Source organism: Haliaeetus albicilla, chromosome W, assembly GCF_947461875.1.
Source record: "Haliaeetus albicilla chromosome W, bHalAlb1.1, whole genome shotgun sequence".
NCBI lineage: Eukaryota > Metazoa > Chordata > Aves > Accipitriformes > Accipitridae > Haliaeetus > Haliaeetus albicilla.
In genome coordinates, this window is record NC_091515.1 from 40,296,644 (window position 1) to 40,322,668 (window position 26,025).

A 26,025-nucleotide genomic window follows, 5' to 3' on the forward strand; every position below is an offset into this window, starting at 1 on the left:
TTCTGTGTTTGTTCTGCATGCTGAATGGTAGTTCCTTGTGCAGATAACAGTCCTCTTTCTTTCCATATTGCTCCATGTGCATGTACTACTCTAAAAGCATACTTTGAGTCTGTCCAAATGTTGACTCACTTCCCTTGACTTAGCTCCAGTGCTCGAGTAAGAGCTATCAATTCAGCCTTTTGGGCAGATACATTCAAAGGCAAAGCTCATGATTCAGTTACCTCCTCAGTAGTGGTTACTGCATATCCTGATAAATGTTTTCCTTCACAGATGAAACTGCTTCCGTCGGCATATAGTTCTCAATCCATTTCTTCCAGTGGTGCATCTCAGAGATCTGGTCAGCTGGAATAGACTTCTTCAGTTGTCTGCAGGCAGTCATGTTCTAATTCTCCTTCAACTTGATCAGTTGTTAAAAACACAGCAGGGTTAACAATAGTAGTAGTTTTTAAGTAAACATCATCTTGCTCCAACACCACCACTTGATATTTCAGCATTCTACTAGGGGATAACCAATGCCCCCCTCTGTGTTCAAGCACAGTGATTACCATGTGGGGAACATACACTGTAATTCTCTGTCCTAGGGTGAACTCCCGAGCTTCCTCGATCAATAGCACAGTTGCAGCGATGGCTCTCAGACAACCAGGCCATCCCAGACTCACATTGTCTAATTGCTTCGAGAAGTAGGCCACAGCTCACTGACTTGGTCCCAGATATTGGACCAGGACACCCAGAGCTATACCTTTTCTTTCATGAGTAAAGAGTTCAAATGTCTTTGTGAGATCTGGCAGGCCTAGGGCTGGCGCCTCCATTAAAGCCTGTTTTAGTTGTTTAAAAGCAGCTTTCCCAGCATCAGTCCAATCTATAAATCCATTGTTTGAGGTTTTGAGCTGCTCGTATAAAGGTTGGACCAGCAAGCCATAATTTGCAGTTCACAGGTGACACCACCCAACCATTCCCAGAAAGGCTCGCAGTTCTTTTAGAGTCTTAGCTTCAGGGAGACAACAAATTGCCTCCTTTCTCTCAGTTCCTAATTGTCTCTGTCCTTTCAGGATTTCAAAACCCAAATAAGTTACTTCTCTCTGAGTTATTTGGGCTTTTTCTTTTGACACTCGGTATCCACTGATTCCCAAAAAGTTCAAAAGGCTAATAGTTACCTTTGTGCATTGTTCTTCTGTCTCAGCTGCAATTAATAAATCATCCACATACTGCAACAGGATTCCTTGGTTATTTTCTTTCTTCCAAATCTCTAATTCTTGTGCCAATTGATTTCCAAAAATGGTAGGGCTGTTCTTAAAGCCTTGAGGCAAGACTGTCCATGTATACTGTGTTTTTTTCCCAGTCTCAGGATTTTCCCATTCAAAAGCAAAAAGCTCTTGACTATTGGGATCCAAGGGAATACAGAAAAAGGCATCTTTTAAGTCTAACACTGTGAACCATTCTTGGTTTTCTGTTAGGGTTGTTAACAAAGTATAAGGGTTTGCCACTACCGGATGAATATCTTGTACTATTTGAGTTATTGTTCTAAGGTCTTGAACCAGCCTGTAATCTTTTCCATTAGCCTTTTTAACAGGCAAAATTGGGGTATTATATTTGGATTCACATTCTATTAACAATTTGTACTTTAGAAATTTTTGTATTATCGGTACTAACCCTTTCCGACTTTCCAGTTTTAGGGGGTATTGTTTAATTCTTACCGGACTCAATCCTGGCTTTAAATCAATTCTCACAGGCTCTGCTCTTTTGGATTTACCAGGAACTTCCCCAGCCCAGATGATTGGAATTACAGCATTATTTACTTTGACTGGTATGATCCTCTGCTTTCAGTAACCATCCTGTAACAACAAAGCCACTGCTTCGATATGTTTAGTTTCTGGAATTAAAACTTTAATCTCACCATTTTTAAATTTAATTTCTGTTTCCAATTTCTCAAGTAGGTCTCTCCCTAACAGGTGTTTAGGAGAATTTGGCAAATACAGAAACTGATGAGTGACCCTTTGCTTTCCTAATTTCATTGTCAAAGGTTTAAAGCATGGTCTAGTCTCTCGTTCACCTGTCGCACCAACAACACTAATTTCTTCAGAACTTAATTCCCCCTCTAAGGTGTTTAAAACTGAAAAGGTGGCTCCAGTGTCAACTAAAAATTCAATTTTCTGTTCTCCAAGGTTAGCTGTAACCAGAGGTTCTGCTGGGAGACTCCCCTCCGGTCCCCGTCAGATACTTTCACTCAACTTTCCCAAGAAAGGGGGAACTTGCTGAGATTGTGCGGTTGAAATTGGGATCACTTGTGACCTTGTAGGTCTCAGGGGACATTCCCCTTTCCAGTGTCCTTCCTGTTTACAGTATGCACACTGATTCGGTCCCAGGGGCTGGTTTAATCCCACTGGTGACCCCAATCCAGTTCCTCTCCCTCGTCCCATTCTTCGACCACATACCCTTCTTCGAGGAATAACTCCTCTGCCTCGTCCCACACCAGCTCCTACTTCCAGAGCAGCTATTAACCTTGCATTCATTTTACTCTGTAATTCATCTCTATTTCTATATGCCACCCAAGCAACTTCTAATAATTTTCCCCAATCCCGAGAATCTGCTCCTTGTAATTTTTTGTAATTTCCTTCTGATATCATCAGAGGATTGTCCTATAAATAAAGGAGCCAATTGAGCTTTTCCTTCTTCAGACTCAGGATCCATATTAGTATATTTCCTAGCAGCATCTTTTAATCTGCTTAGAAATTCAGTGGGAGACTCTTTTCTGTCTTGTTTAATTTCATATAATTTAGACATGTTAATTGCCTTAGGCATAGCATTTCTGATTCCGAATAGAATCCATTTTTAATATTGATCCAGCAGTCTTCTCTGAGCCAAATTATTAGGATCTCATTTGGGATCAGTAGATGGAAAATTTTGTTCCTCTGTTCCCTATAATACTCCAGAAGCCACTTGTGCTTTTACCTGGGTTTTAGCAACCCTCTGGATCATATCTCTTTCTGTACTATCAAAAAATACATACATTATTACTTGTAGATCTTTCTAATCAGGATCCTGAGTCTGAATCATTGTTTCAAAAGCATGGGCTGTTTCATCAGGGTTTTCCTGAGAGCTCCCAGCAGCTGTTTTCCAATTATTTTGTAGGGTTTAGGGTTATTCCATGTGGGGCCCGGACGACAGGACACCAATATGATGATTAAAGTCGCCAGTTTATTGAGCCTAGCTGATCATTCTTATACAATTCTCTAAGTTGTTTAGAAGCTTTGATTGGCTGCTGCATGCAAGCATTTGGTGTCCACATGCACAAGCATAAACTGTGATAGGTTACATCGATACTGTCCACGCGTATAAACACAAGATAGTTAGTTATACTCACTCTGTACACGCGCATACACACAGGATATAATTGGCTATGTTAGCTAGAGCATGTGAAACTTGTCTCCGTCCAATTGGTCAAGATAAGCCCCTGAATTGAGGTTGTTTGTGCCAAGTTCCCTTTATCGTGGAATGCGCACCTGTGTTTTTCTACTTGGGATCTTTCTTTTTCTATCTATCTTCTTGTTTATTCTTTTCAAGGCATCTGGAACGCTCTTGTGACCATGAGCTACTTTCAGGCCCAGTAACTAAGTTCCCTATAATTGAACCCTACATATTTAAATCCACAACAGAAACATCTTTGCCCAATACTACATGCAGAACAACACTTTTTGAGCTTATTGTCACCTTTTTTGTTTCCTTCTTTTTCTAAAGATAGCACAAAAGGATCGCTGGGTGGTATATTCATTCCACAATCCTTTTGTCACTCAGGATGAGTCTTTAAGGTAAAGAACAAATCACAATACATAACTTCATCCCATTTCTACTCATGTCTCAAAAATAACATTAGTTGTAACATGGTGTTATAATTTTGTGTCCCATTCACAGGCCACTTTTCCCCTTCATCAAGCTTATACAGAGGCCACCAATGATTACAATATTTAATCAAATCTTCTCTCCTCATGTTACTACCCGAAACTCCCCCCAGTTGTTTCCAGTGCTTTAAAACACACCCCAGAGGTGATTTTTTAGGGAGTTCACTTGACTGTCCTGTTCCCATTATCAATACCTTCAATATACAAAAATCAGAAATCAGAAAGTCAAATATCAGTGCCTAAGTCAAAATACCAAACAGAATTAATTAGAGATCTAAGGTCAAATCCAAAAGCAATAGTCAAATACCAAAGCCTTAATCAAAGTACCGAGACCAAACCAGATGGGTATCTCTGCCTTCAATCAGCGAGACAACTACTCTTTATCAGAGAAGTGCTTCTACCAGAATACCAGACTTTTAAGGATCCTTTTATATCTCTTCCTTGCTGACCTCTCTTAGTCAGGCTTACAGGTAAGAGTACCAGTCCAGACCAGAATACCAGAACCAGGTTAATCAAAAGAATGCCTTTAAATAAAATCTTACCAGTGGCCTTGGCTTGTGAGCCCGGGGAACGGGGATCAAGGGTCTCCCCGAGAAATCTCGGTGCCGGCTGGAGGTCCTGCGATCCCACGTCCGTCGAGTCTCAGAAGCCTTGTCCCATCTGGGTCGCCAAAATGATACCGAAAAAGCCAGTTGAAGAAACTCTCTAAGACTCATTTTGGAGTTTTAGAAAGCAGGCATTCTTTATTGCAGCGCTGGATGCACGGGGGATAGTTCCGCCTAGCGTGCATACCACAGCTTTAGCACTAGCAGGTTATATAGAATAACTAATTGCATATTAATCAGATTAGTATACATATACATAAAAATAATTGCAACTGATTATCTTAGTACTGCCTACATCCGATCATGCGCAATGAAGGATCCATTTGAGTCGAAGGGCTGCTTTTGCGACCACCGACCCATTTGAAGTTCTTGCTGGCTGTCCTTGAAGTCTTTATTCCTGTCCTTGTTCTTTGATCTTGAAGCTTAACGCAGCTTCAGTCACATGTGGTCAGTTTCAACATTGTTCTCATCTAGCGTACAGGAACATCTAGTCATAAGAGCCAAGAACTGCCAAACTTATGAGGAACTACCTCTACTAGTTAATTGCTTGGCTATACTTTTGTCTATTGTTTCAATCATAGTGTTAGGATAAGATTTCTAATAATTATTTACCAAATCTCACTTTTACAGTCACCTAGCAGCAAACCAGTTTCCACAGCTGGTACAAAATATTAAAACCATCAAAATATTTAGACATACCATACAGAATGTATGGAAATATGCTATCAGACAGGTCCATACCATCGATTAGTAAGACAGGTTGTGACGGTGTGGTCCCCCCACCCCCTCCAACCTGATCTGTATTTCCCGTAATCCTGCTCAAGTGATAACCACCAGTGGCGGTCATAATGGATGTGTCTGGTTGTGATGGCTGCATCTGGCTCAAAGTGGTTTCAGGGAAGACAGATAACAATACAATAGCCAAGGGCTAATTTGAACAATGTGCCCACCTAACCACTGTGCTGGTCAATACCTGACTCAAGCCAAATTTGGAAGAAACTAACACCTTGTCGTGGTTCAACAAAGCACCACGAAGCCACTCGCTCAGTCCTCCCCCACCCCAGCCCCAGCGGGATGAGGAGGAGAAAATATAAAGAAAAGTTCGTGGGTCAAGATAAGGGCATGGAGGGATCACTGACCACTTATGGTCACAGGCAAAAGACAGGCTCAAATTGGGGAAGAAACAAAATCAGTTTAATTTACTACAAATCAAAACAAAACAAGGATAATGAGAAGTAAAACCCAAACCTTAAAACCCCTTCCCCCCACCCCTCCTTCCTTCCCTGCTCAACTCCACTCCCGGTTTTCTCTACATCCTACCCCCGCCGGCGCAGGGGGATGGGGAATCGGGGTTGTAGTCAATTCATCACTGTGGCAGTACACCCCCTGCCCCCAACAGGAAACGAAACTTCTCCAGGCAGGGAGGAGAGGAAATAAAAAACTAAACCCTAGAGGCCGCAGGTTGAAAATTGAACTGACCAATGATGTGCCAGGTACACTGAAGTGACCTTTTGGCCAATAGGGATTAAAATGACCACAGATCATATTTGACAAGGGTATAAAGGGGGTCCCACTGCAGGACATTTTGAGTCAGTCCTCCTTGGAGCAGCAGGTCTGCAGTCAGGGACTCTCCCCTTGGGTCGGGACGCTGCCCGGGGTAACTCCTCGAGGTTGAGAGCCCTCATCTTTTAGGTGAGTGATATGTGCATTTTGCGTCATCATTTTAAATCTTAAGAATTCTTAAGTTGGCTGTGTAGTACTCATTCCCCTTACATCACTGAGCCTGTGGTTTACAAATGTTACTGGAGTTCTAACTAACTTTTTAATGAAGAATAAATCTGAGCTTTGACACCTGTTGGATTTCATTGTGCATTCCTCTGTAACATTTTAAATTGGCATAGTCGGCAGGATGGTGTTAATAGAGGGATTCTTACGGAATCACAGCTGTAGCCCTTTTCCCCCAGAGATAGAATGGGCAAGGGAGTGGACGCGTCTATTGGAATGAAAGATTGAAATTATGCTAGCACAAGCAAAAAAAACCAACCCAGTATTACCGAAATCCGAAAGTTAATCATGGGTACAGACCCTGAGGATTGGGATGGGGACATCTGGGGAGACTCTGATGAAAACAGCTCTGAAGAGATAGAGGAATTGGAGGAAAGGGACGTGTGACCCCTTATTAAAACAGAAAGGCACACGGGTCCACAGGGTGGGAGCCCCCAAACCACTATTCGCACAACCCCTTGGTTGGGACCCGAACTCAATGAGTTACAAGCTAAGTTTTCACACAAGAAGGGCGAAACCGAAACTATTGGTGGAGAGTTTCTTTAATGAGGGAGATCGGATATTGTTGAGTGATGGCGAAGCGAGAGGTTATCGGGGACTGGGAGTGTTTCTGAGTGACGGACCGGTGGGTGATCAGTCGATAACGTCCCAAGTACCCTACTTGTGGTGACTGAATCCAGCGCTCAAGCTTTCTGTGCAAGATTACCTTTATTTCACAAAAGAATCCAACTTATATATGTTTCAATAAAGATCTAGAAAGAACTAACAGCATACAGCCAATACTACTAACACAGGAGCGCATATCTGGCCCAGCTGGGATGTTTGCCAGTCCTCAGAACAGTTAAAGATAAAAACATTCCATACACATACTCGTGACTGTCTTCAGCCACATCTTCCCAGGCCTACACCAGGCCATCCTCCAACCTGACCTTGTGAAACTAGTTCTTCAAAGGCTTGGCAAACGTGCAGCACAACAAATTCTAACAGTCACTCTTGAAAACAAATGCCAGGTGTTCTGAGCTGCTCCCACACTACTGGGCTGGGGGTGTGGACCCCAGGGAGAGAGGAGAACCTATTACTATCCGGGTAAAGGGACTGTCGGAGTTAACGGAGGGAGTGCAAAAAGCCGCCTGTGTTCAGGCTATGTATGATAGAGGGCAGCAAGGGATACCGATGACTGCACCGGTGGACCCCCGCCACCTCAGACCCCTTATTAGAGGTCTGCCGGACGCTTTAAAGATACACGTCCAGTCCGTCAGAGAAAGAATCCAGGGGGCCATTGAACGCAATCAGCAGAACCCCCAGAGGCCGCCCGCGCACGTGATGACCTGGGCGGAAGTACAGCACAGCATAGTAGTTCACGGGCGCGAGATGGGATGGGCGGAGCCGAGCGGTGGCACGGAGGGCAGCAGGAAGGTCCGACCAGCCAGTTGTAAACCCCGCCCCGAGCGGTCTCGAACTCGCGGGCGGTCGGGTCGGAACTACGATCCCGGAAGGAACGCTCTCTGGCGGAAGGCACCGGCACTGGGGGCACCCCGAGCCGTGCTGCACGGGCAGTCCACTGACGACATCCGGGAGTGGGATTGCTGGAGGGGAAAGCTAGAGACTAAAGGGAAGCGCCAGCAACCCCGCCCCCTCGGGAAGAGAAACGGGACCCTTTCGCGGCACTGCGAGAGGAACTGGAAGGGCTAAAAAACTAGAAGCTGCGGTTTGGGGTTCAGGCCGCCCAGTCCGCATGGTGAATACCTGCCAATGGTCTGCTGATAAAGAGCCTTATATACACATTCCCCCGCTATTGCCCACAATGCTTTAGCCAAGCTCCTTGATGCTGTGGAAGTACCATCAGGCGTTCACATATATCAATATATAGATGATATCCTAGTTGGTGGGGACAACAAGGAACAGGTAGGGCAAGCTGCCCTTTATTGGTATTGTTCCTATGACCTTAGCAAAACCCTGACGCTTGTATGCCTGGGAAGCCTTAGATGGAAGCATCAGTGCCCGGTAGATAATCCCGGACTTCTAACCCTGTGACCCGGTTTAAGACTGAGGCCTAGTTTGTGCTTTCTTACAGGACAATGAAGAAGCAAGCTATTCTAGTGCTTCTACTGGCAGTGATGACGGTGGCAGGCGTGGATGGTGAAGATCTCGGTGATAATGTCGTGGCAAAAATTATGGACGTCAATATATCACGAGTCCTTGAGCTTGGATGAGAGCAATGTAACAATTGGAGGTTCAGATTGGATGGGGGAGGAGGTTATACTCATGTTGTTTATAGTTGGTCACCAGGTGCAGTAAATGCTATTTCAGTATGAAACACCAGATGTGACTATATCCTCCAACTAACCCATGGGATCAGGGGGTGGAGTTGGAACGGTACTACACTATGCCCTGAAATTCCATGGGGGCGACTGTGTATGGTACCCAAGGGAACACCGATAGAGCACTCTAGAACTGAGTTTACAACTATCAACCTTAGCCAACATTACATCTGACAATTTGGGGACTCTTAAACAATCAGTTATAACATATTGGTAAAATGACTATCAAAAATTGGGCCATATTGGATTAGATGCTAATGAAAGAGAAGGGTGTATGTGAAGTTTTGAACCTGTTGATGGACGACTGCTGTGTTCACTCCAAATGTGTCAATGTAGCTTCAAGATTAAATCAACAAAAGAAAATTGCAAGAGATCTAGAGGCAATTGCTTCTGCACCAGAGACTGACTGGGGAAAAGGTTTTGATATGTTCGGATTTTCTTTCATGGGGTGGGTGACCAGCCTTCTCTAATCTTTAATAATGCTTGTAGTTATGATTACTGTAGTCTGTATTGCAATAAGTTCTATCAAACGCTTGTGTAGTGAAGCCTGTACTAACAGTTAAGTATACTCCCTTAAAACCTGTTCATGCGCTGGATATTCCTGTATCCAATATTCCACTTGAATTCTACACCAGAATGTAATGATGGCCCACAATGAGCATCAAATTCATCAGACTGCGCTCCCTTTTAACTTTGGAGGCAAGAGGTCACTGTACCACCACTCCAAGGAAACCAGTCGAATCATGACTGTGGTCACGGGGTGGATTGTGTGGCAGTACACTTCCCCCCCCCGCATCCCACCAGCAGGAAATGAAACTTCTCCAGGCAGGGAGAAGGGGAAGGAAAAAAACCCTAAACCCTGGAGGCTGCAGGTTGAAATTTGAACTGGCCAATCGAGATGTGCCAGGTACACTGAGGTGACCTTCTTGGCCAATAGGGATTAAAATGACCACAGATCATATTTGACAAGGGTATAAAGGGGGTCCCGCCGGAGGACATGTTGGAATCAGTCCTCTTCAGAGCAGCAGGTCTGCAGTCAGGGACTCCCCCTTGGGTCGGGGCACCGCCCGAGGTATCTCCTCGAGGGAGAGAGCCCTCAGCTTTTAGGTGAGTGATATGCGCATTTTGAGTCATCACTTTTAAATCTTAAGTATTCTTAAGTCGGCTGTGTAGTCCTAATTCCCCTTACATCATTGAGCCTGTAGTTCACTACTGTTACTGGAGTTCTAACTAACTTTTACTGAAGAATAAATCTGAGCTTTAACACCTGTTGGATTTGAGTGTGCGTGCATGCATAACACCTCTCTATGACTTCCTCCGAAAGAATAGGAAATGGGATTGGACTTTGCAACATATGGAAGCCCTTAACACTCTGAAAGATGAGCTTAAGGCTTATCAGAGACTAGGTCCATTGCACCAGCAAGATCCATTAAGGGTGGAATGGGGATTTGCCGCACATGCCTTGTACTGTGGTGTGTTTCAAAAAGGGCCGCAAAGACCAGCCAGGCCTTTATTATTCTCTTCCACTTCATTTAAAGAGACTGAGCTATGATATTCAGATTGGGAGAAGGGGGTCCTTTCCCTCACTAGAGCAGTTAAAGAGGCTGAAAAGCTGCATACCTCACAAGATGTTATAGTACAGGGTCCTTTCCCTCTCTTAAATTCAATCCTCAATGGGTCACCTCCTCCCGAGGGAGTAGCCCAAAAGGCCACAGTTAGGAAATGGTATGCATACCTAGAAGGGATAAGCCAATTGCTCCCACTAAAGGAGGGTCCAACTAAGGTTTTCAAACTACCGCAACCTGTGAACCCTGATCCAACATTGTTGGGTTGACCTTATAAACCTTCTCCGATTGAGGAGGCACCCGAATTTGTGGCAGGCTCAGATGTGCAGGGAGTGTGGTTCACTGATGCATCTGCCCATCGAGTGAGATCAAAATGGCAATATAAAGCAGTGGTGTTGGAGATTGGTACTGGGAAGACAGTCGAGGAAGAGGGTGAAGGTAGTGCACAAGTAGGAGAACTACGGGCTTTATTGCTGGCCGTAGAGGATGGTGCTACCATCGTCTATACTGACTCTTACGCAACCTTTAAGGGCGCTACAGAGTGGATATGTCAGTGGGAATCTAGTAAGTGGGAATTAGGTCGTGTGAAAGTGTGGAGGACAGAGGACTGACAATGTCTCCTGGCAATAGGGAGATCCCGACCTTTACAGGTGGGATGGGTGAAGGGACATGCTAGGCATGGAACCCCAGCTGCGAAATGGAATCAGCAGGTGGACCACCTGGCCCAAATCAGGATGGTCACCAGTGAGAAGGAAGATTGGGATAGACTAGCTGAATGGTTGCATATCAAGCGAGGCCACTCAGGGAAAGCAGGTCTCTATTATGAATGCCTATCTCAGGGTTGGCCAGTGTCTATGAAAACCTGTGAATCAATTCTCACAGCTTGCCCGCAATGCCAAATAAGGCTTAAGGCTAATCACCCAAACCAAGCTCCGGCCCAGCATATCAGACAAGGCAAGGCTCTTTGGAGCACGTGGCAGGTGGATTACATTGGTCCTCTGAAACCATCCCATGGGAGGGTTCGATAAGGGTATAAGCGGGGTCCTGCTGGAGGACATTTTGGGAATCAGTCCTCCTCGGAGCAGCAGGTCTGCATTTGGGGACTCCCCCTTGGGTCAGCACGCCACCCTAGGTAACTCCTCAAGGTTGAGAGCCCTCATCTATTAGGTGGGTGATATGCGCATTTTGAGTCATCATTTTAAATCTTAAGAATTCTTAAGTCAGCTGTGTAGTACTAATTCCCTTTACATCGAGCCTGTGGTTTATAAATGTTATTGGAGTTCTAACTAACTTTTTACTGAAGAATAAATCTGAGCTTTAACACCTGTTGGATTTGATTGTGCGTGCCTCCGTAACAATCACACATTGTGTCTGCCACTCCTACCACCTCAGGGGGAGGACTCCTCACTTTTCCCCTGCTCCAGCATTGGGTCCCTCTGATGGGAGACAGTCCTTCACGAACTTCTCTGGCATGGGTCCTTTCTGCCGGCTGATCTTCTGGCACAAGCTGCTCCAGCGCGGGCTTTCCCATGGAGTCACGGCCATCTTCGGGGGCATCCAACTGCTCCGGCGTGGGGTTCTCCACGGACTGCAGGTGGGCGTCTGCTCCACTGTTCACCTCCATGGGCTGTGGGGGGACAGCCTGCTGTCTCACCATGGGCTGCAGGGGCATAAACTCCTCCAGCGTACCTCCTCCCTCTCCTTCTTCACTGACCTTGGTATCTGCATAGGTGTTTCTCTCACATTCCAATCTCCTCCCCCCCCTGCTGCAGGTTCCCCTTCTTAAATATGTTATCCCAGAGGTGCTACCACCATCGCTGATTGGGTTGGCCTTAGCTAGAGGCAGATCCAACTTGGACCCAGGGAAGCTTCTAGCAACTTCTCACAGGAGCCACCCCTGTAGCCCTCTCCCCTGCTACCAAAACCCCACCACACAAACCTAAAACACACCTGTAGTCAGTATGTAAATATGACTATGAGTCAATTATCTTACTTCATAAATAGTGGACAGCTCAGGGCCCGTGGAGCTCTCCTGCATGGCAGTGGGCTGCATGTCAGGATCTCCCCTTGAGTAGGGACACCTCTCGAGGTTACTCCTCGAGGTTGAGAGAATCCTTGCCACAACAGATTCTCTGTAAAGTGATTAAACTTTGAAATCTTAGCTAAGTGATATAAAGGATTGATTGTGCACATATAATCCTTTAGACATAAACCATTGACAAAGTCTGGGACTAAGTCTGGATCCAGCATTGTTAATTGGCAATAAATTTAAATTAATTTCCCCAAGTCTTTTTTGCCTGTGATGGTAATTGGTAATTGATCTCCCTGTCCTTATCTTGATCCACAAGCTTTTTGTTCTATTTTCTCACCCTGTCCTGTTGAGGAGAGGGAGTGATAGAGCAGCTTGGTGGGCACCTGGCAGACAGCCAAGCTGAGCCAAACAGAACCTCTAAGGATAGAGACTCCACAACCTCTCTGGGTAACCTGTTCCAGTGTTTGATCACCCCCACAGTAAAAAAATTGTTTTCTTGTGTTCAGACAATTTCCTGTATCTTAATTTGTGCCCACTGCCCCTTGTCCTGTCACTGTGCATCACTGAGAAGAATCTGGCTCTGTCTTCTTTGTTCCCTCCCATCAGATATTTAAACATATTGATAAGATCCCCCTGAGCCTTCTTCAGGCTAAACAAAGAATGAGAGTAGGAGAGTATGAGGCTGAGAGGCTTTCTCAGCCTTTCCTTGTATGTCAGATGTTCCAATCCCTTAATCATCTTAATCATTTTATAGTGAAAAAGGTTTTCCATGTATCCAGTCTGTACCTCTTTTGTTTCATTTTATGCCTGTTGTCTTTCATCCTCCCACCATGCACCACTGCAAAGAGGCTGGCTCCATCTTCTTGATCTCCTGATACATATTGGAAGGCTGCTGTTAGGGCCCCCTGAAGCCTTCTCCAGGCTGAACAAGGCCCGTTCCCTCAGCCTCTCCTCATAGGGCAAGTGCTTCAGCCCCCTGACCATCTTGATAGCCTTCTGCTGAACTCACTCCAGCTTGTCAATGCCTTTCTTGTATTGGGGGTGGCTGGGGGCCCAAAACTGGATGTGGTGTTCTAGAGGTGTGGGAGCAGCTCGGAACACCTGGCATTTGTTTTCAAGAGTGACTGTTAGAATTTGTTGTGCTGCATGTTTGCCAAGCATTTGAAGAACTAGTTTCACAAGGTCAGGTTGGAGGATGGCCTGGTGTAGGCCTGGGAAGATGTGGCTGAAGACAGTCAGGAGTATGTCTATGGAATGTTTTTATCTTTAACTAACTGTTCTGAGGACTGGCAAGCATCCCAGCTGGGCCAGATATGCGCTCCTGTGTTAGTAGTATTGGCTGTATGCCGTTAGTTCTTTCTAGATCTTTGTTGAAACATATATTGTTGCGGAGGATCCACAGGGGACATCACACACAGACCAATGTGATCAAGTGAAGCCCATTTACTACAACTTTTAGCACAGTTATATACCTTATGCGCTTGTGCACGCGCCTTATACAATACTCTAATTGGTACAATACCCCGTTTCACGCGGCGCTATCTTATCCTCTATTGGCTGTGCAAGCTTCTTCACGAGGTGTTCAGCAGTTACTTATCTCATTCTTCGGCATCCAGGAGTTGTTTGTCAGGCTCTTCTTATCTTCCTTTTTCCCAGCGTACAAGGACACAGCGTCCTTGTCTGCTTCAGCACTTTGTAAACTTATGCTTCGTTCCCAGCTAAAGGCTGGATTGCTCACATGCCCTCGCTCAGCCAAGAAATCCTCAACCATATATAAGTTGGATTCTTTTGTGAAATAAAGGGAATCTTGCACAGAGAGCTTGAGCGCTGGATTCAGTCACCGCAGATGGTGAGCCCAACGTGATCGAGAGAAGAAAACGACGTGATCGAGAGAAGAAGAGGTGATTCCCCTTCACTGCGGAGACCATGTAATCGAATGGGGAGAGTTTTGAAGAAGTGGCCACGACTCTGAGAAAATAGGTAACAGCAACCCCTGTGGAATGGGTGAGTTGCGAGATTGCGGTAGCATGGGGCAATCAGTTTCTCAGGAGCATAAGCTCTACTTAAACGCTTTGCAGCAGATTTTACAGGCTTCTGGGTATAAAATAACAGAGGGACAAATTGCTTCGCTTTTAATATGGGTAAAGGATAATTGTAATTGGTTTCCCACAAAGGGAACTTTTGATAGCAAGGTTCGGGAAAGAGTCGGGGAGCATTTACAAACGCGAAAAACTTTGGCCTATGGTGTATCAGAAAATTTAATTATGACATGGGGATTTATTTATACTGTGTTGGTGCATTTACAGCCAGCAGAGAAAATCATACCAATACAGCCTGATACTGCTTTTGAGGAGACAGTCTGTAAGCAGGCCGCAAATGAGCAGGATTCTGATTCTGATAATAATTCTTTTGTATCAGGCAGGGTGGACTCTGAAAAGGAGCCGGATTTATATCCCTCATTACCTCCACCACCGCCTGCACTAACACCGTTAATACACACATCCCGCTGGCAGGCAGGCAGGCAGACAGGCAGGCAGCGGGCGGGCAGCACGGGCTCCGCGGGGTCGCCGACCCTCACCACCGCATACAGGTCCCCGCCGCCTCGCCGCTGCCTCCTGCCACTTTCGCACCCCCTTCGCTGCTGCCGCCTGCCACGACTGCTGCACCTTCACCGCCACTGTCTCCCGCAGCCTCTGCATCCGCCATGGCCACCACTGTGCTGCCGCCATCCCCCACCCACCCACCCCAATCGCCTGGTACTCCCTCTCCAGGGTTTGCAGAACTTGAAACAGAACCTGGCTTTGCTGCACTGCCTGTATCTCCAATTCATTTACAATGGGACTAGTGGAAGCAATTGGAGGAACTTATACTATGACTCCTTGGGACTAGAAATTGCTTATGAAAATGGTGTTGACTTCTGCTCAGTATTCTGTATGGCAATTAGAATACAATGATTTGTCAGTGGAACAAATTATGGACAACTTGTCATCAGGGATACTTCTAGATCAAAACATGTTACAAGGAACAGGCCCTTACATTACACCTCAGGCACAAGCAGCTTTGCCAAAGCAAGTTTTCGATCAAGCTACTCATATTGTGATCATGGCTTTACGACACGTACCCGAAACTGGGCAAGGTACCACTTCATTTGCCTCTATACGACAGGGTTCTCAGGAACCGTATGTATCTTTTATTGATCACCTTCAAGCCGCAATGACATGGCAGGTAGAAAATCCGGAAGCTGCAAAAGCATTATTATTTCAATTGGCTTATGAGAATGCAAATACAGACTGTCAGGCTGCACTGAAAACAGTTAGAGGAAGAGCTACTGACATTGGGCAGTATATTAAGATATGTCAAAACGTAGGGACAGACACTCATAGAGTTAACATGTTAGCTGCTGCACTGTCACAGCAACTAAATGTTAATCAAGTTACTATGAAATGCTTTGAGTGTGGAAAATTGGGACATATGGCTAAGCAATGTCCTAACCGACAGAAATCCAAATGTGATAAACCTGCAAATAACTTCTGCCCTCATTGTAGTAAAGGATATAATTGGGCGAATCAACACAAATTGAAATTTGACAAAGAAGGTAATCTCTTCCAGGGAAACTACAGGAGGGGCGCGAGACCCGGTGCCCCGCAAACCAACAGGGTCTAGAATTCAGTGCAGGCACCACTAACCGATTGGACTGCTACACAAACAGGCAGCCCGCAAGAACCATCTATGACCTCCAGCCCGCAACTACAGGGAGTGCCGGGCTGGATTTGGCAACAGCAGCCAACCTCTCAATAAACAAACAGAGGATTTATATTGTGGGGACTGCAATATTCAGACCTTTGCCTGATGGCATGTTAGGATTAATAATTGGACAATCTAGTGCTACGACACAGGGAATAATTGTATACCCTGGAGTTATTGATTCAGATTATCAAGGGGAAATTAAAATCATGCTAGCTTCAATGCAAATTCCATGTACAATTCCGGCGAACACAAAAATAGCTCAATTAATATTGCTTCCTTGTTGGCTACCTCAAAACATGCAAAATATTCGAGGCAACGGTAGCTTTGATAGCACCGGGAGACCATTTGTATTATGGTCACAGGAAATAACACAGCAACAGTCGTTTTTAAATTTGCAAATTGAGGGTAAATGGTTTTCAGGATTGCTAGATACCGGAGCAGACGTTTCTATAATATCAAAAAAGGACTGGCCAACTTCGTGGCCATTACAAATGGCTCTTTCTACAATTGTTGGTATAGGAAGTACTCAACAGCCCATGCGAAGTGCCAAACTTTTGTCAGTAAAGGGGCCTGAGAAGCATGAAGCATGGATTCAGCCTTATGTACTTGACTCATCTGTAACTTTGTGGGGCAGAGATTTATTGAAACAATGGCACATTACCCTAACCACAGTCAATTCAAATTTATCCTAAGGGTCACTGATGTAAAACCCCTGCTCAAACTTACATGGCTAACCTCCGCGCCTGTTTGGGTCGATCAGTGGCCGTTAAAAGGGGACAAATTGATACAAGCATATAAATTAATTCCAGAGCAGCTGCAGCAAGGACACATTGTCACTTCAACTAGTCCATGGAACACACTGATTTTTGTTATTCCAAAAATGTCAGGAAAATGGAGATTATTACAGGATTTACGAGCGATAAATGCAGTGTTACAACCTATGGGGATTACCCAGCCGGGGACGCCAAATCCTACAATGATCCCTAAAGAGTGGGAATTACAAGACATTGATTTAAAAGATTGCTTCTTCACGATTCCTTTACATCCTGATGATTGTGCACATTTTGCCTTTTCAGTGCCTAATGTAAATAACGCTGAGCCTATGCAGCGTTATCAGTGGACAGCGCTACCTCAGGGCATGATGAATAGTCCTACTATATGTCAGATAGTAGTTGCTGCGGCTATTCAACCGAGCCGAGACGCATTTCCAAATGCTATAATATATCATTATATGGATGATATTTTAATTGCAACAGAAACAACAGAGTATTTGGAAAGTGTTGTGCAACCTCTTGTAAATTCTTTGCACACCTTTGGACTTCAAATTGCTACAGGAAAAAAAAATAATTCTAGATATCGCTTTACGTAACCATGCTTTTGAAACTAATCTGAATTAACCTTGGTATTTTAGCTGTTTTACTCATAAGAATATATCTGAACTAAGTCTTACAGTAATCATGCCAATATGATGTCGTGCTGAATTGTGGATCCCTGTAAATATGACCAAATCGTGGGAAAGGGAATAAGGATTAAGTCAATTATCAAGGCTTTTAAAGCGGACAATTAGTCACCCAAAACAATTTATAGGATGGCTAATTGCCTTTATAATATCAGCTATCATTATTGCAGCTACTGCCGCCATTGCTACCACGGCGCTTGTGAAATCCCTTCAGACTGCTCACACAGTAGCTACTGTATTAAAAAACTGTTACATCTGAAATGAATACCCAGGTACAAATTGATCAACAATACTAGCATGATTAGATGCTTTAGAAGCAGTGGTAATTTGGCTTGGAGTGTATTGGGTTTGTGTGGCAAGGTTTTGGTAGCGGGGGGTTACAGGGGTGGCTTCTGTGGGGGCTTCTGGAGGTTTTCCCCTGTGTCTGACAGAGCCAATGCCGGCTGGCTCTAAGACGGACCTGCCGCCGGCTGAAGCCGAGCTGATCAGTGATAGTGGTAGCACCTCTGTGCACCAACCCCCCCCCCCCAAAAAAAAAGAAGAGAGAGAGAGGAAGAGACAGAAAAAAATAATAAAAACAAAACAGCTGGAGAGTGGGAAGAGAAATGTGGTTGTGGAACACACAGAAATGGCAGCTGAAGAGTGAGAACATGTAAGAGAAACAACCCTGCGGACACCAAGGTCAGTGAAGAAGGAGGGGGAGGAAATGCTCCAGGCGCCGGAGCAGAGATTCCCCTGTAGCCTGTGGTGAAGACCATGGTGAGGCAGGCTGTCCCCCTGCAGTCCATGGAGGTCCACGGTGGAGCAGATATCCACCTGCAGCCTGTGGAAGACCCCACACCAGAGCAGGTGGGTGCCTGAAGGAGGCTGTGACCCCGTGGGAAGTCTGCGCTGGAGCAGGATCCTGGCAGGACCTGCAGATCTGTGGAGAGAGAAGCCCACGGAGCGGGTTTTCTGGTAGGACCTATGACCCCGTGGGGGACCCACGCTGGAGCGGTATGCTCCAGAAGGACTGCACGTCGCAGAAAGGACCCATGCTGGAGAAGTTTGTGGAGGACTGTCTCCTGTGGGAGAGATCCCACGCTGGAACAGGGGAAGAGTATGATGAGTGCTGCTGCTGAGGAGGATGAAGCGACAGAGATAACGTGTGATGAACTGACCGCAAACCTCATTTCCCATTCCCCTGTCCAGCTGAGGAGGAAAGAGTGATAGAATAGCTATGGTGGGTGCCTGGTGTCCAGCCAGGATCAACCCATCACATAGAGATAGACAAAGTGCATTATAAAATAGAATGAAATTACATTGTGATTGGGAATTTCAAAAACAAGGGCTCTGTGTAACTCCTTTACGAGGGAATGAAAGTGTATGAGATTGGGATTAGGTGAAGGCACATTTGCTATTAGTATTGCAGGAGAGATCTAAGATCTTGCATAGATATTACAAGATCAAATGGGAAATATACAAAATTAGCAGAATAAGGTGTTTTTTCAAAGAATTGTCTAATAGTGTGTCGTGGTTTCAGCCCAGCCGGTAACAAAGGACCACGCAGCCGCTCGCTCACTCCTCCCGCCCCCCTCCGGTGGGATGGGGGGAAGACGGATGAGAGAAAAAAAAAACAAACCTGGAACCTCGAGGGTTGAGATAAAGGCAGTTTACTGGAACAACACAAAGAAATTGCAACAACAACAACGGTACTAATGAAAAGGTATACAAAAAGAGTGATGCACAGTGCAACTGCTCACCACCCGGGACCCGACGCTCCACCACTTCCCCCACCGAAAAGAAGCGCCCACCCCCTGGCCCGCTCCCCCTTTATATACTGAGCATGATGTCACATGGTATGGAATAGCTCCTTGGCCAGTTCAGGTCAGCTGCCCCGGCTATGCCCCCCACCTCCCAGGTTCCTGTAAAAATTAACTCTATCCCAGCTGAACCCAGGACATTATCCACCCCTTATTCTATACCATCTACATCATGCCCAGATCTTACATTTGCCAATCGACCACTACCACTTCCTTGTCTTATATATATAAGTATATGGACTTGCATCCGTCCCCATCGCCCCTCCGCACACACACACACACGCAAATGGTATTCCTTTAGCGTATGGGCTATCCCTCTAATGTGTCCATTGATTTTATTTAGTCCATGACTTTGGGGCTCCATCTGTTGTAACACTTCTTCAGGATAAGAGAGATGGTGTGAGATGGTGGGTTGTTGTATGCTGCCTCTGGAACTTGTGGCTAGTACATTTGGTGCAACTCACGCCCTTAGTCTGCAGGTCGAAGATGTTGATCTTGAGGAAATTGCTGGGTGTCAGTTCAAGTTCTGTCGCTGTTGTACTTGGCTTAGTTTCAAAGTCCATCCCGCAGTCATTTGGGTAATTCTTACAGTAATACCCTTGATATGGCATATAGACACTATAGATACAATGACATGCATTGGCAGGGTATTTAGCAGTTAGGTATCATACAGCCCAATTCATTGGCTATCCTCTCCCAAAATCAAATCTCCCTGAGGTACACATCGAACTTCCCCATCCTTCTGCATCGTCCACCAGGTGTACCCAGGTCCCTGAGCAAAAACAACCCCTTGAATGGGTTTGCCTCTGCTTGAGGGAGGACTAACCCAGACTGTCTTTCCTAACATACTCCTCATGCGCACTACAGGGACTTTATCGCCTTCTACAGTATGTGGAAGTCTTGGCTGGGCGGGGCCAGCCCGATTGGCGGATCCTCTAGTATTAACTAACCAGGTGGCTTTTGTTAAATGTGTATCCCAATGTTTGAAAGTCCCACCCCCCATTGCTCTCAATGTACTTTTCAGCAGTCCGTTGTATCGTTCGATTTTTCCGGAGGCCGGTGCGTGATAAGGGATGTGATATACCCACTCAATGCCGTGTTCTTTGGCCCAGGTGTCTACGAGGTTGTTTCGGAAGTGAGTCCCGTTGTCCGACTCAATTCTCTCTGGGGTGCCGTGTTGCCATAAAATTTTCTCTTCAAGGCCCAGGATAGTGTTCTGGGCAGTGGCATGGGACACAGGGTATGTTTCCAGCCATCCAGTGGTTGCTTCCACCATTGTAAGCACATGGCACTTGCCTTGGCGGGTTTGTGGGAGTGTGATATAGTCAATCTGCCAGGCCTCCCACTGTTTATATTTCAGCCATCACCCCCCATGCGACAGGGGTTTTTGCCGCTTGGCTTGCTTAATTGCGGCACATGTTTCACATTCGTGGATGACCTGTGCAATAGTGTCCATGGTCAAGTCCACCCCTCGATCTCGAGCCCATCTATATGTTGCATCTCTCCCCTGATGGCCTGAGGTATCGTGGGCCCAATGAGCCATAAATAGCTCACCCCTACGTTGCCAGTCCAGGTCTACCTGAGACACTTCAATCTTGGCGGCCTACTCTGCCTGCTGGTTGTTTTGATGTTCTTCAGTGGCCCGACTCTTGGGTACATGAGCATCTACGTGACGTACTTTTACCACTAGCTTCTCTATCCGAACAGCGATATCTTGCCACAGTGCGGCAGCCCAAATGGGTTTACCTCTGCGCTGCCAGTTGCCCTTCTTCCATTGCTGTAGCCACCCCCACAGGGCATTTGCCACCATCCATGAGTCAGTGTAGAGATAGAGCACTGGCCACTTTTCTCTTTCAGCAATATCTAATGCTAGCTGGATGGCTTTCACCTCTGCAAACTGACTCGATTCACCTTCTCCTTCAGCAGTTTCTGCAACTAGTCGTGTAGGACTCCATACAGCAGCCTTCCACCTCTGATGTTTTCCCACGATGCGACAGGACCCATCAGTGAACAGGGCATATTGCCTCTCATTTTCTGGCAGTTTATTATACAGCGGGGCCTCTTCAGCCTGTGTCACCTCCTCCTCTGGCAACATTCCAAAGTCTTTGTCTTCTGGCCAGTCCGTGATCACTTCTAAAATTCCTGGGCAACTGGGGTTTCCTATGTGAGCCTGTTGTGTGATCAGTGCAATCCACTTACTCCACGTGGCATCAGTCGCGTGATGTGTAGAGGAGACCCTCCCTTTGAACATCCAGCCCAGCACTGGCAGTCGGGGTGCTAAGAAGAGCTGTGTTTCAGTACCAACCACTTCTGAGGCAGCTCGAACTCCTTCATATGCTGCCAATATCTCTTTTTCAGTGGGAGTATAGCGAGCCTCGGATCCTCGATATCCCCGACTCCAAAACCCCAGGGGTCGGCCTCGGGTCTCTCCAGGTGCTTTCTGCCAAAGGCTCCAGGTAGGGCCATTCTCCCCAGCTGCAGTGTAGAGCACATTTTTAACATCTGGTCCTGTCCGGACTGGCCCAAGAGCTACTGCATGAACAATCTCCCGCTTAATTTGTTCAAAGGCTTGTCGTTGCTCAGGCCCCCATTTAAAATCGTTCTTCTTCCGGGTAACTTGGTAGAGAGGACTTACAATTTGACTGTAATTTGGAATATGCATTCTCCAAAAGCCCACAACACCTAAGAAAGCCTGTGTTTCCTTTTTATTAGTCGGTGAGGACATAGCTGCTATTTTGTTGATCACGTCCGCAGGGATCTGACGATGCCCATCTTGCCATTTTACTCCTAAGAACTGGATCTCCTGTGCAGGTCCCTTGACCTTACTTTCTTTTATGGCAAAACCAGCCTTCAAAAGGATTTGGATTATTTTCTTCCCTTTCTCAAAAACTTCTTCTGCCGTGCTGCCCCATATGATGATGTCATCAATATATTGCAGGTGCTCTGGAGCTTCACCTTTTTCTAGTGCAGTCTGGATCAGTCCATGGCAAATAGTGGGGCTGTGTTTCCACCCCTGGGGCAGTCGATTCCAGGTGTACTGGACACCCCTCCAAGTGAAAGCAAACTGTGGCCTGCACTCCGCTGCCAAAGGAATGGAGAAAAATGCATTAGCAATGTCCATTGTGGCATACCACTTAGCTGTCTTTGATTCCAGTTCATATTGAAGCTCTAACATATCTGGCACAGCAGCGCTCAGTGGTGGCGTGACTTCATTCAGGCCACGATAATCTACTGTTAGTCTCCATTCCCCATTAGATTTCCGCACGGGCCATATGGGACTATTAAAGGGTGAGTGAGTCTTGCTGATCACTCCTTGGCTCTCCAATTGGCAAATCAGCTTATGGATGGGGATCAGGGAGTCTCGGTTGGTGCGATATTGCCGCCGGTGCACCGTCGTGGTAGCAATTGGCACCTGTTGTTCTTCAACCTTCAGCAGCCCCACAACCGAAGGGTCTTGGGAGAGACCAGGCAGGGTAGACAGCTGTTCAATCTCCTCCGTCTCCAAGGCAGCTATACCAAAGGCCCAACGGTACCCTTTTGGGTCCTTGAAATACCCCCTTCTGAGATAATCTATACCAAGGATGCACGGGGCCTCTGGGCCAGTTGCAATGGGGTGTTTATGCCACTCATTCCCGGTTAGACTCATTTCGGCTTCCAATACGGTTAGCTCTTGGGATCCCCCTGTCACACCAGAGATACAGATGGGTTCTGCCCCTTTATAACTTGATGGCATTAGGGTACATTGTGCACCAGTGTCTACTAGAGCCTTATATTCCTGTGGGTCTGACGTGCCAGGCCATCGAATCCACACTGTCCAGTAGACTCGGTTGTCCCTCTCCTCCACCTGGCTGGAGGCAGGGCCCCTCTAATCCTGGTTAGAATATCTGTTACCCACTTTTTGCACATGTGAATCAGAAGTCCCTTCAAGAGGATCAGAAATGAGATCGGCCCATCTACTGCGCCCGGGGGACTGCTCACGGGAAACTGGAGCAGCAGTTTTCCAAGAAGAATCTTCTTTTCTGGTTGCTTTTTCTCGCAACTCCCGTACCCGTGAATCCAAGACTGAGGTAGGTTTTCCATCCCACTTCCTCATGTCCTCTCCATGGTCACGCAGGTAAAACCACAGGTTAGCCCGTCGTGTGTACTTTCTCTCTCCTCTCTCTTGGGCAGAGGAACGCTTACTCCCAATAACTGCAATGCGGGCCTGTACAGGTGAGGAGGAGGACATATCTACTTTGAATTGCTGGAACTCTCGGGACAATTCCTCTACAGCTGAGACACAGGCCCGTAGGGAGGAAGAGAGACTTCCTTCGTATTGCCGGAGTTGGACAGCCAATTCATCCACCGTTTGTCCGTAGCCTTCTTTCCAGGACATTACTGCCAATGAGTTGGCATAGGTTGGTGGTGCACTTCGTAGAAACTTCCGCCACATCGGTTGTGTGCATTGGACTTCATCTGGATCTGTGGGTGACTGCGCATTTTCTGGATCATTATAAATCACCTCCAGCACGGCTAATTCCCTCAGGTACTGGATACCTCTCTCCATGGTGGTCCACTTGCCTTGGTGACATGTAACTTCATCCCTGAAGGGGTATCTTTCCTTTACACCTGACAGAAGTCGCCTCCAGAGGCTGAGGACTTGTGTTTTTCTCCCAATCGCCTTGTCGATACCCCCTTCTCTAGACAGAGATCCCAACTGCTTGGCTTCCTTACCCTCTAATTCCACACTACTAGCCCCATTATCCCAGCATCGGAGCAGCCAGGTAACAATGTGCTCACCTGGGTGGCGGCTAAAATCTTTTCGCATGTCACGCAACTCACTCAGGGATAGAGATCGGGTAATTATTTCAGGTTCTGCCTCTTCCTCCTGTTCTCGTGATGACCCTGGTTCATCTTCATCTCTCACTGAGCGAACTGATTTCTTTGTGTGTTTCTTTTTCTGTACAGGGGCGACTGATACTGGCACAGGTTGGTTCTCTGGTTTAGTGGCAGTATCTGTCACCGGGGTAGGGTTAGCCACGGTACCTGTTGTCGTGGTAGGGGCAGCCACGGTGCATGTCGTCGGGGTAGGGGCAGCCACGGTGCATGTTGTCTTGTTTTCCATCTTTTCCCCCTTTTCCCCCTGGGGGTGCTGCATAGTATCAAGCAGGGTTTGGTAGATACCGGCCAGGGCCCAGCACAGTGTAGTGAGTTGTGTGTCTCTGGGATAGCCACAGCATTTTCCTTTCAAAAATTCTATCACTTCATGAGGGTTCTGCAGTTGTTCGGGAGTGAACTTCCAAGGCACTGGAGGTGAGAAGTTCTCTAGATACCTGCCCACATCCTCCCACACGCCGTGCCACCCATAAATATCCAGCCTTGGGGCAGATCTCTGGGTGGTACTCTTAAAGAGCCTTTTTGTAGCCCTAGACAAGACCTGAAACATAGTCAGGAGGCATAGCACTAACAGCACACAGGCTTGCGCATCCCAAGGATATTCAAAATTCTCGAAAACTGTTGTAATTAGTTGGAAAGAGAAAAGGGAGGGGAACGGATGGGGGGAAGTATCCCCCCCTGACTTCCCCATGGGTTGGGTGTAATTACCAATAAAATCCGACAGAAGGTGCCCAAAGTCTGGAAATGATATCACTGCCTCATACAGATACCAGCTTAACCTCATGACCAGTGATGTAATCATTTCACAAGTCGACATTGCCCAGTACAGCAAAATGATAATCCCAATCACTCTCCCAGAGATGAGATACGCAACTACAGGCAATACATAAAGCATATAAGAACTTACAAAACGCCACCATGTAAACAGCTGAATCAACATTGTGACTAACATCTATTTATCTAGTATAAGAAATGCGTATGACAAATTTGTTTCAACACGCTCTGGCCAGATCTGTCGTTATCTCAACCCTTCGTGCCCCACGTTGGGCGCCAAAAAGGACTGTCGTGGTTTCAGCCCAGCCGGTAACAAAGGACCACGCGGCCGCTCGCTCACTCCTCCCGCCCCCCTCCGGTGGGATGGGGGGAAGACGGAGGAGAGGAAAAAAAAAAAAACCTGGAACCTCGAGGGTTGAGATAAAGGCAGTTTACTGGAACAACACAAAGAAATTGCAACAACAACAACGGTACTAATGAAAAGGTATACAAAAAGAGTGATGCACAGTGCAACTGCTCACCACCCGGGACCCGACGCTCTGCCACTTCCCCCACCGAAAAGAAGCGCCCACCCCCCGGCCCGCTCCCCATTTATATACTGAGCATGATGTCACATGGTATGGAATAGCTCCTTGGCTAGTTCAGGTCAGCTGCCCTGGCTATGCCCCCCACCTCCCAGGTTCCTGTAAAAAAATTAACTCTATCCCAGCTGAACCCAGGACATAGTGTTAAATGGTTAAATCCAAAAACATGGTTTGAAGGTTTAAATCTGTGTATCTGAATTTGTATTGCTATTGGAGGGTTATTAATCATTTGTGTGTTTGCAGCAATCAGAATCATCTGAGGAGCAGTGCGAGGATTGCGTTGGTTTGAAGCTAGAGTCCTCGCTGCCTTCCTTGTGAATCTGATGTTCCTAAACAAAAAAGGGGGAGATGTGGGAGCACCTCGGAACACCTGGCATTTGTTTTCAAGAGTGACTGTTAGAATTTGTTGTGCTGCACGTTTGCCAAGCCTTTGAAGAACTAGTTTTACAAGGTCAGGTTGGAGAATGGCCTGGTGTAGGCCTGGGAAGATGTGGCTGAAGACAGTCACGAGTATGTGTATGGAATGTTTTTATCTTTAACTGTTCTGAGGACTGGCAAACATCCCAGCTGGGCCAGATAT

The 26,025-nt window shown here is 46.4% G+C and overlaps 1 long non-coding RNA gene across 1 annotated transcript in view; it reads right to left on the reverse strand.

Annotated features, from left to right (window-relative positions):
- Positions 1–4,021: 4,021 nt before the first annotated feature.
- Positions 4,022–26,025, reverse strand: part of LOC138683379 (uncharacterized) — a 224,933-nt gene continuing 202,929 nt past the window's right edge. The window contains exons 2-3 of the long non-coding RNA XR_011322944.1: positions 4,439–4,971; positions 4,022–4,090 (exon numbers count right to left, since the gene is read on the reverse strand). This is a non-coding gene — a long non-coding RNA (uncharacterized lncRNA). The remainder of the gene's footprint in view (positions 4,091–4,438; positions 4,972–26,025) is intronic.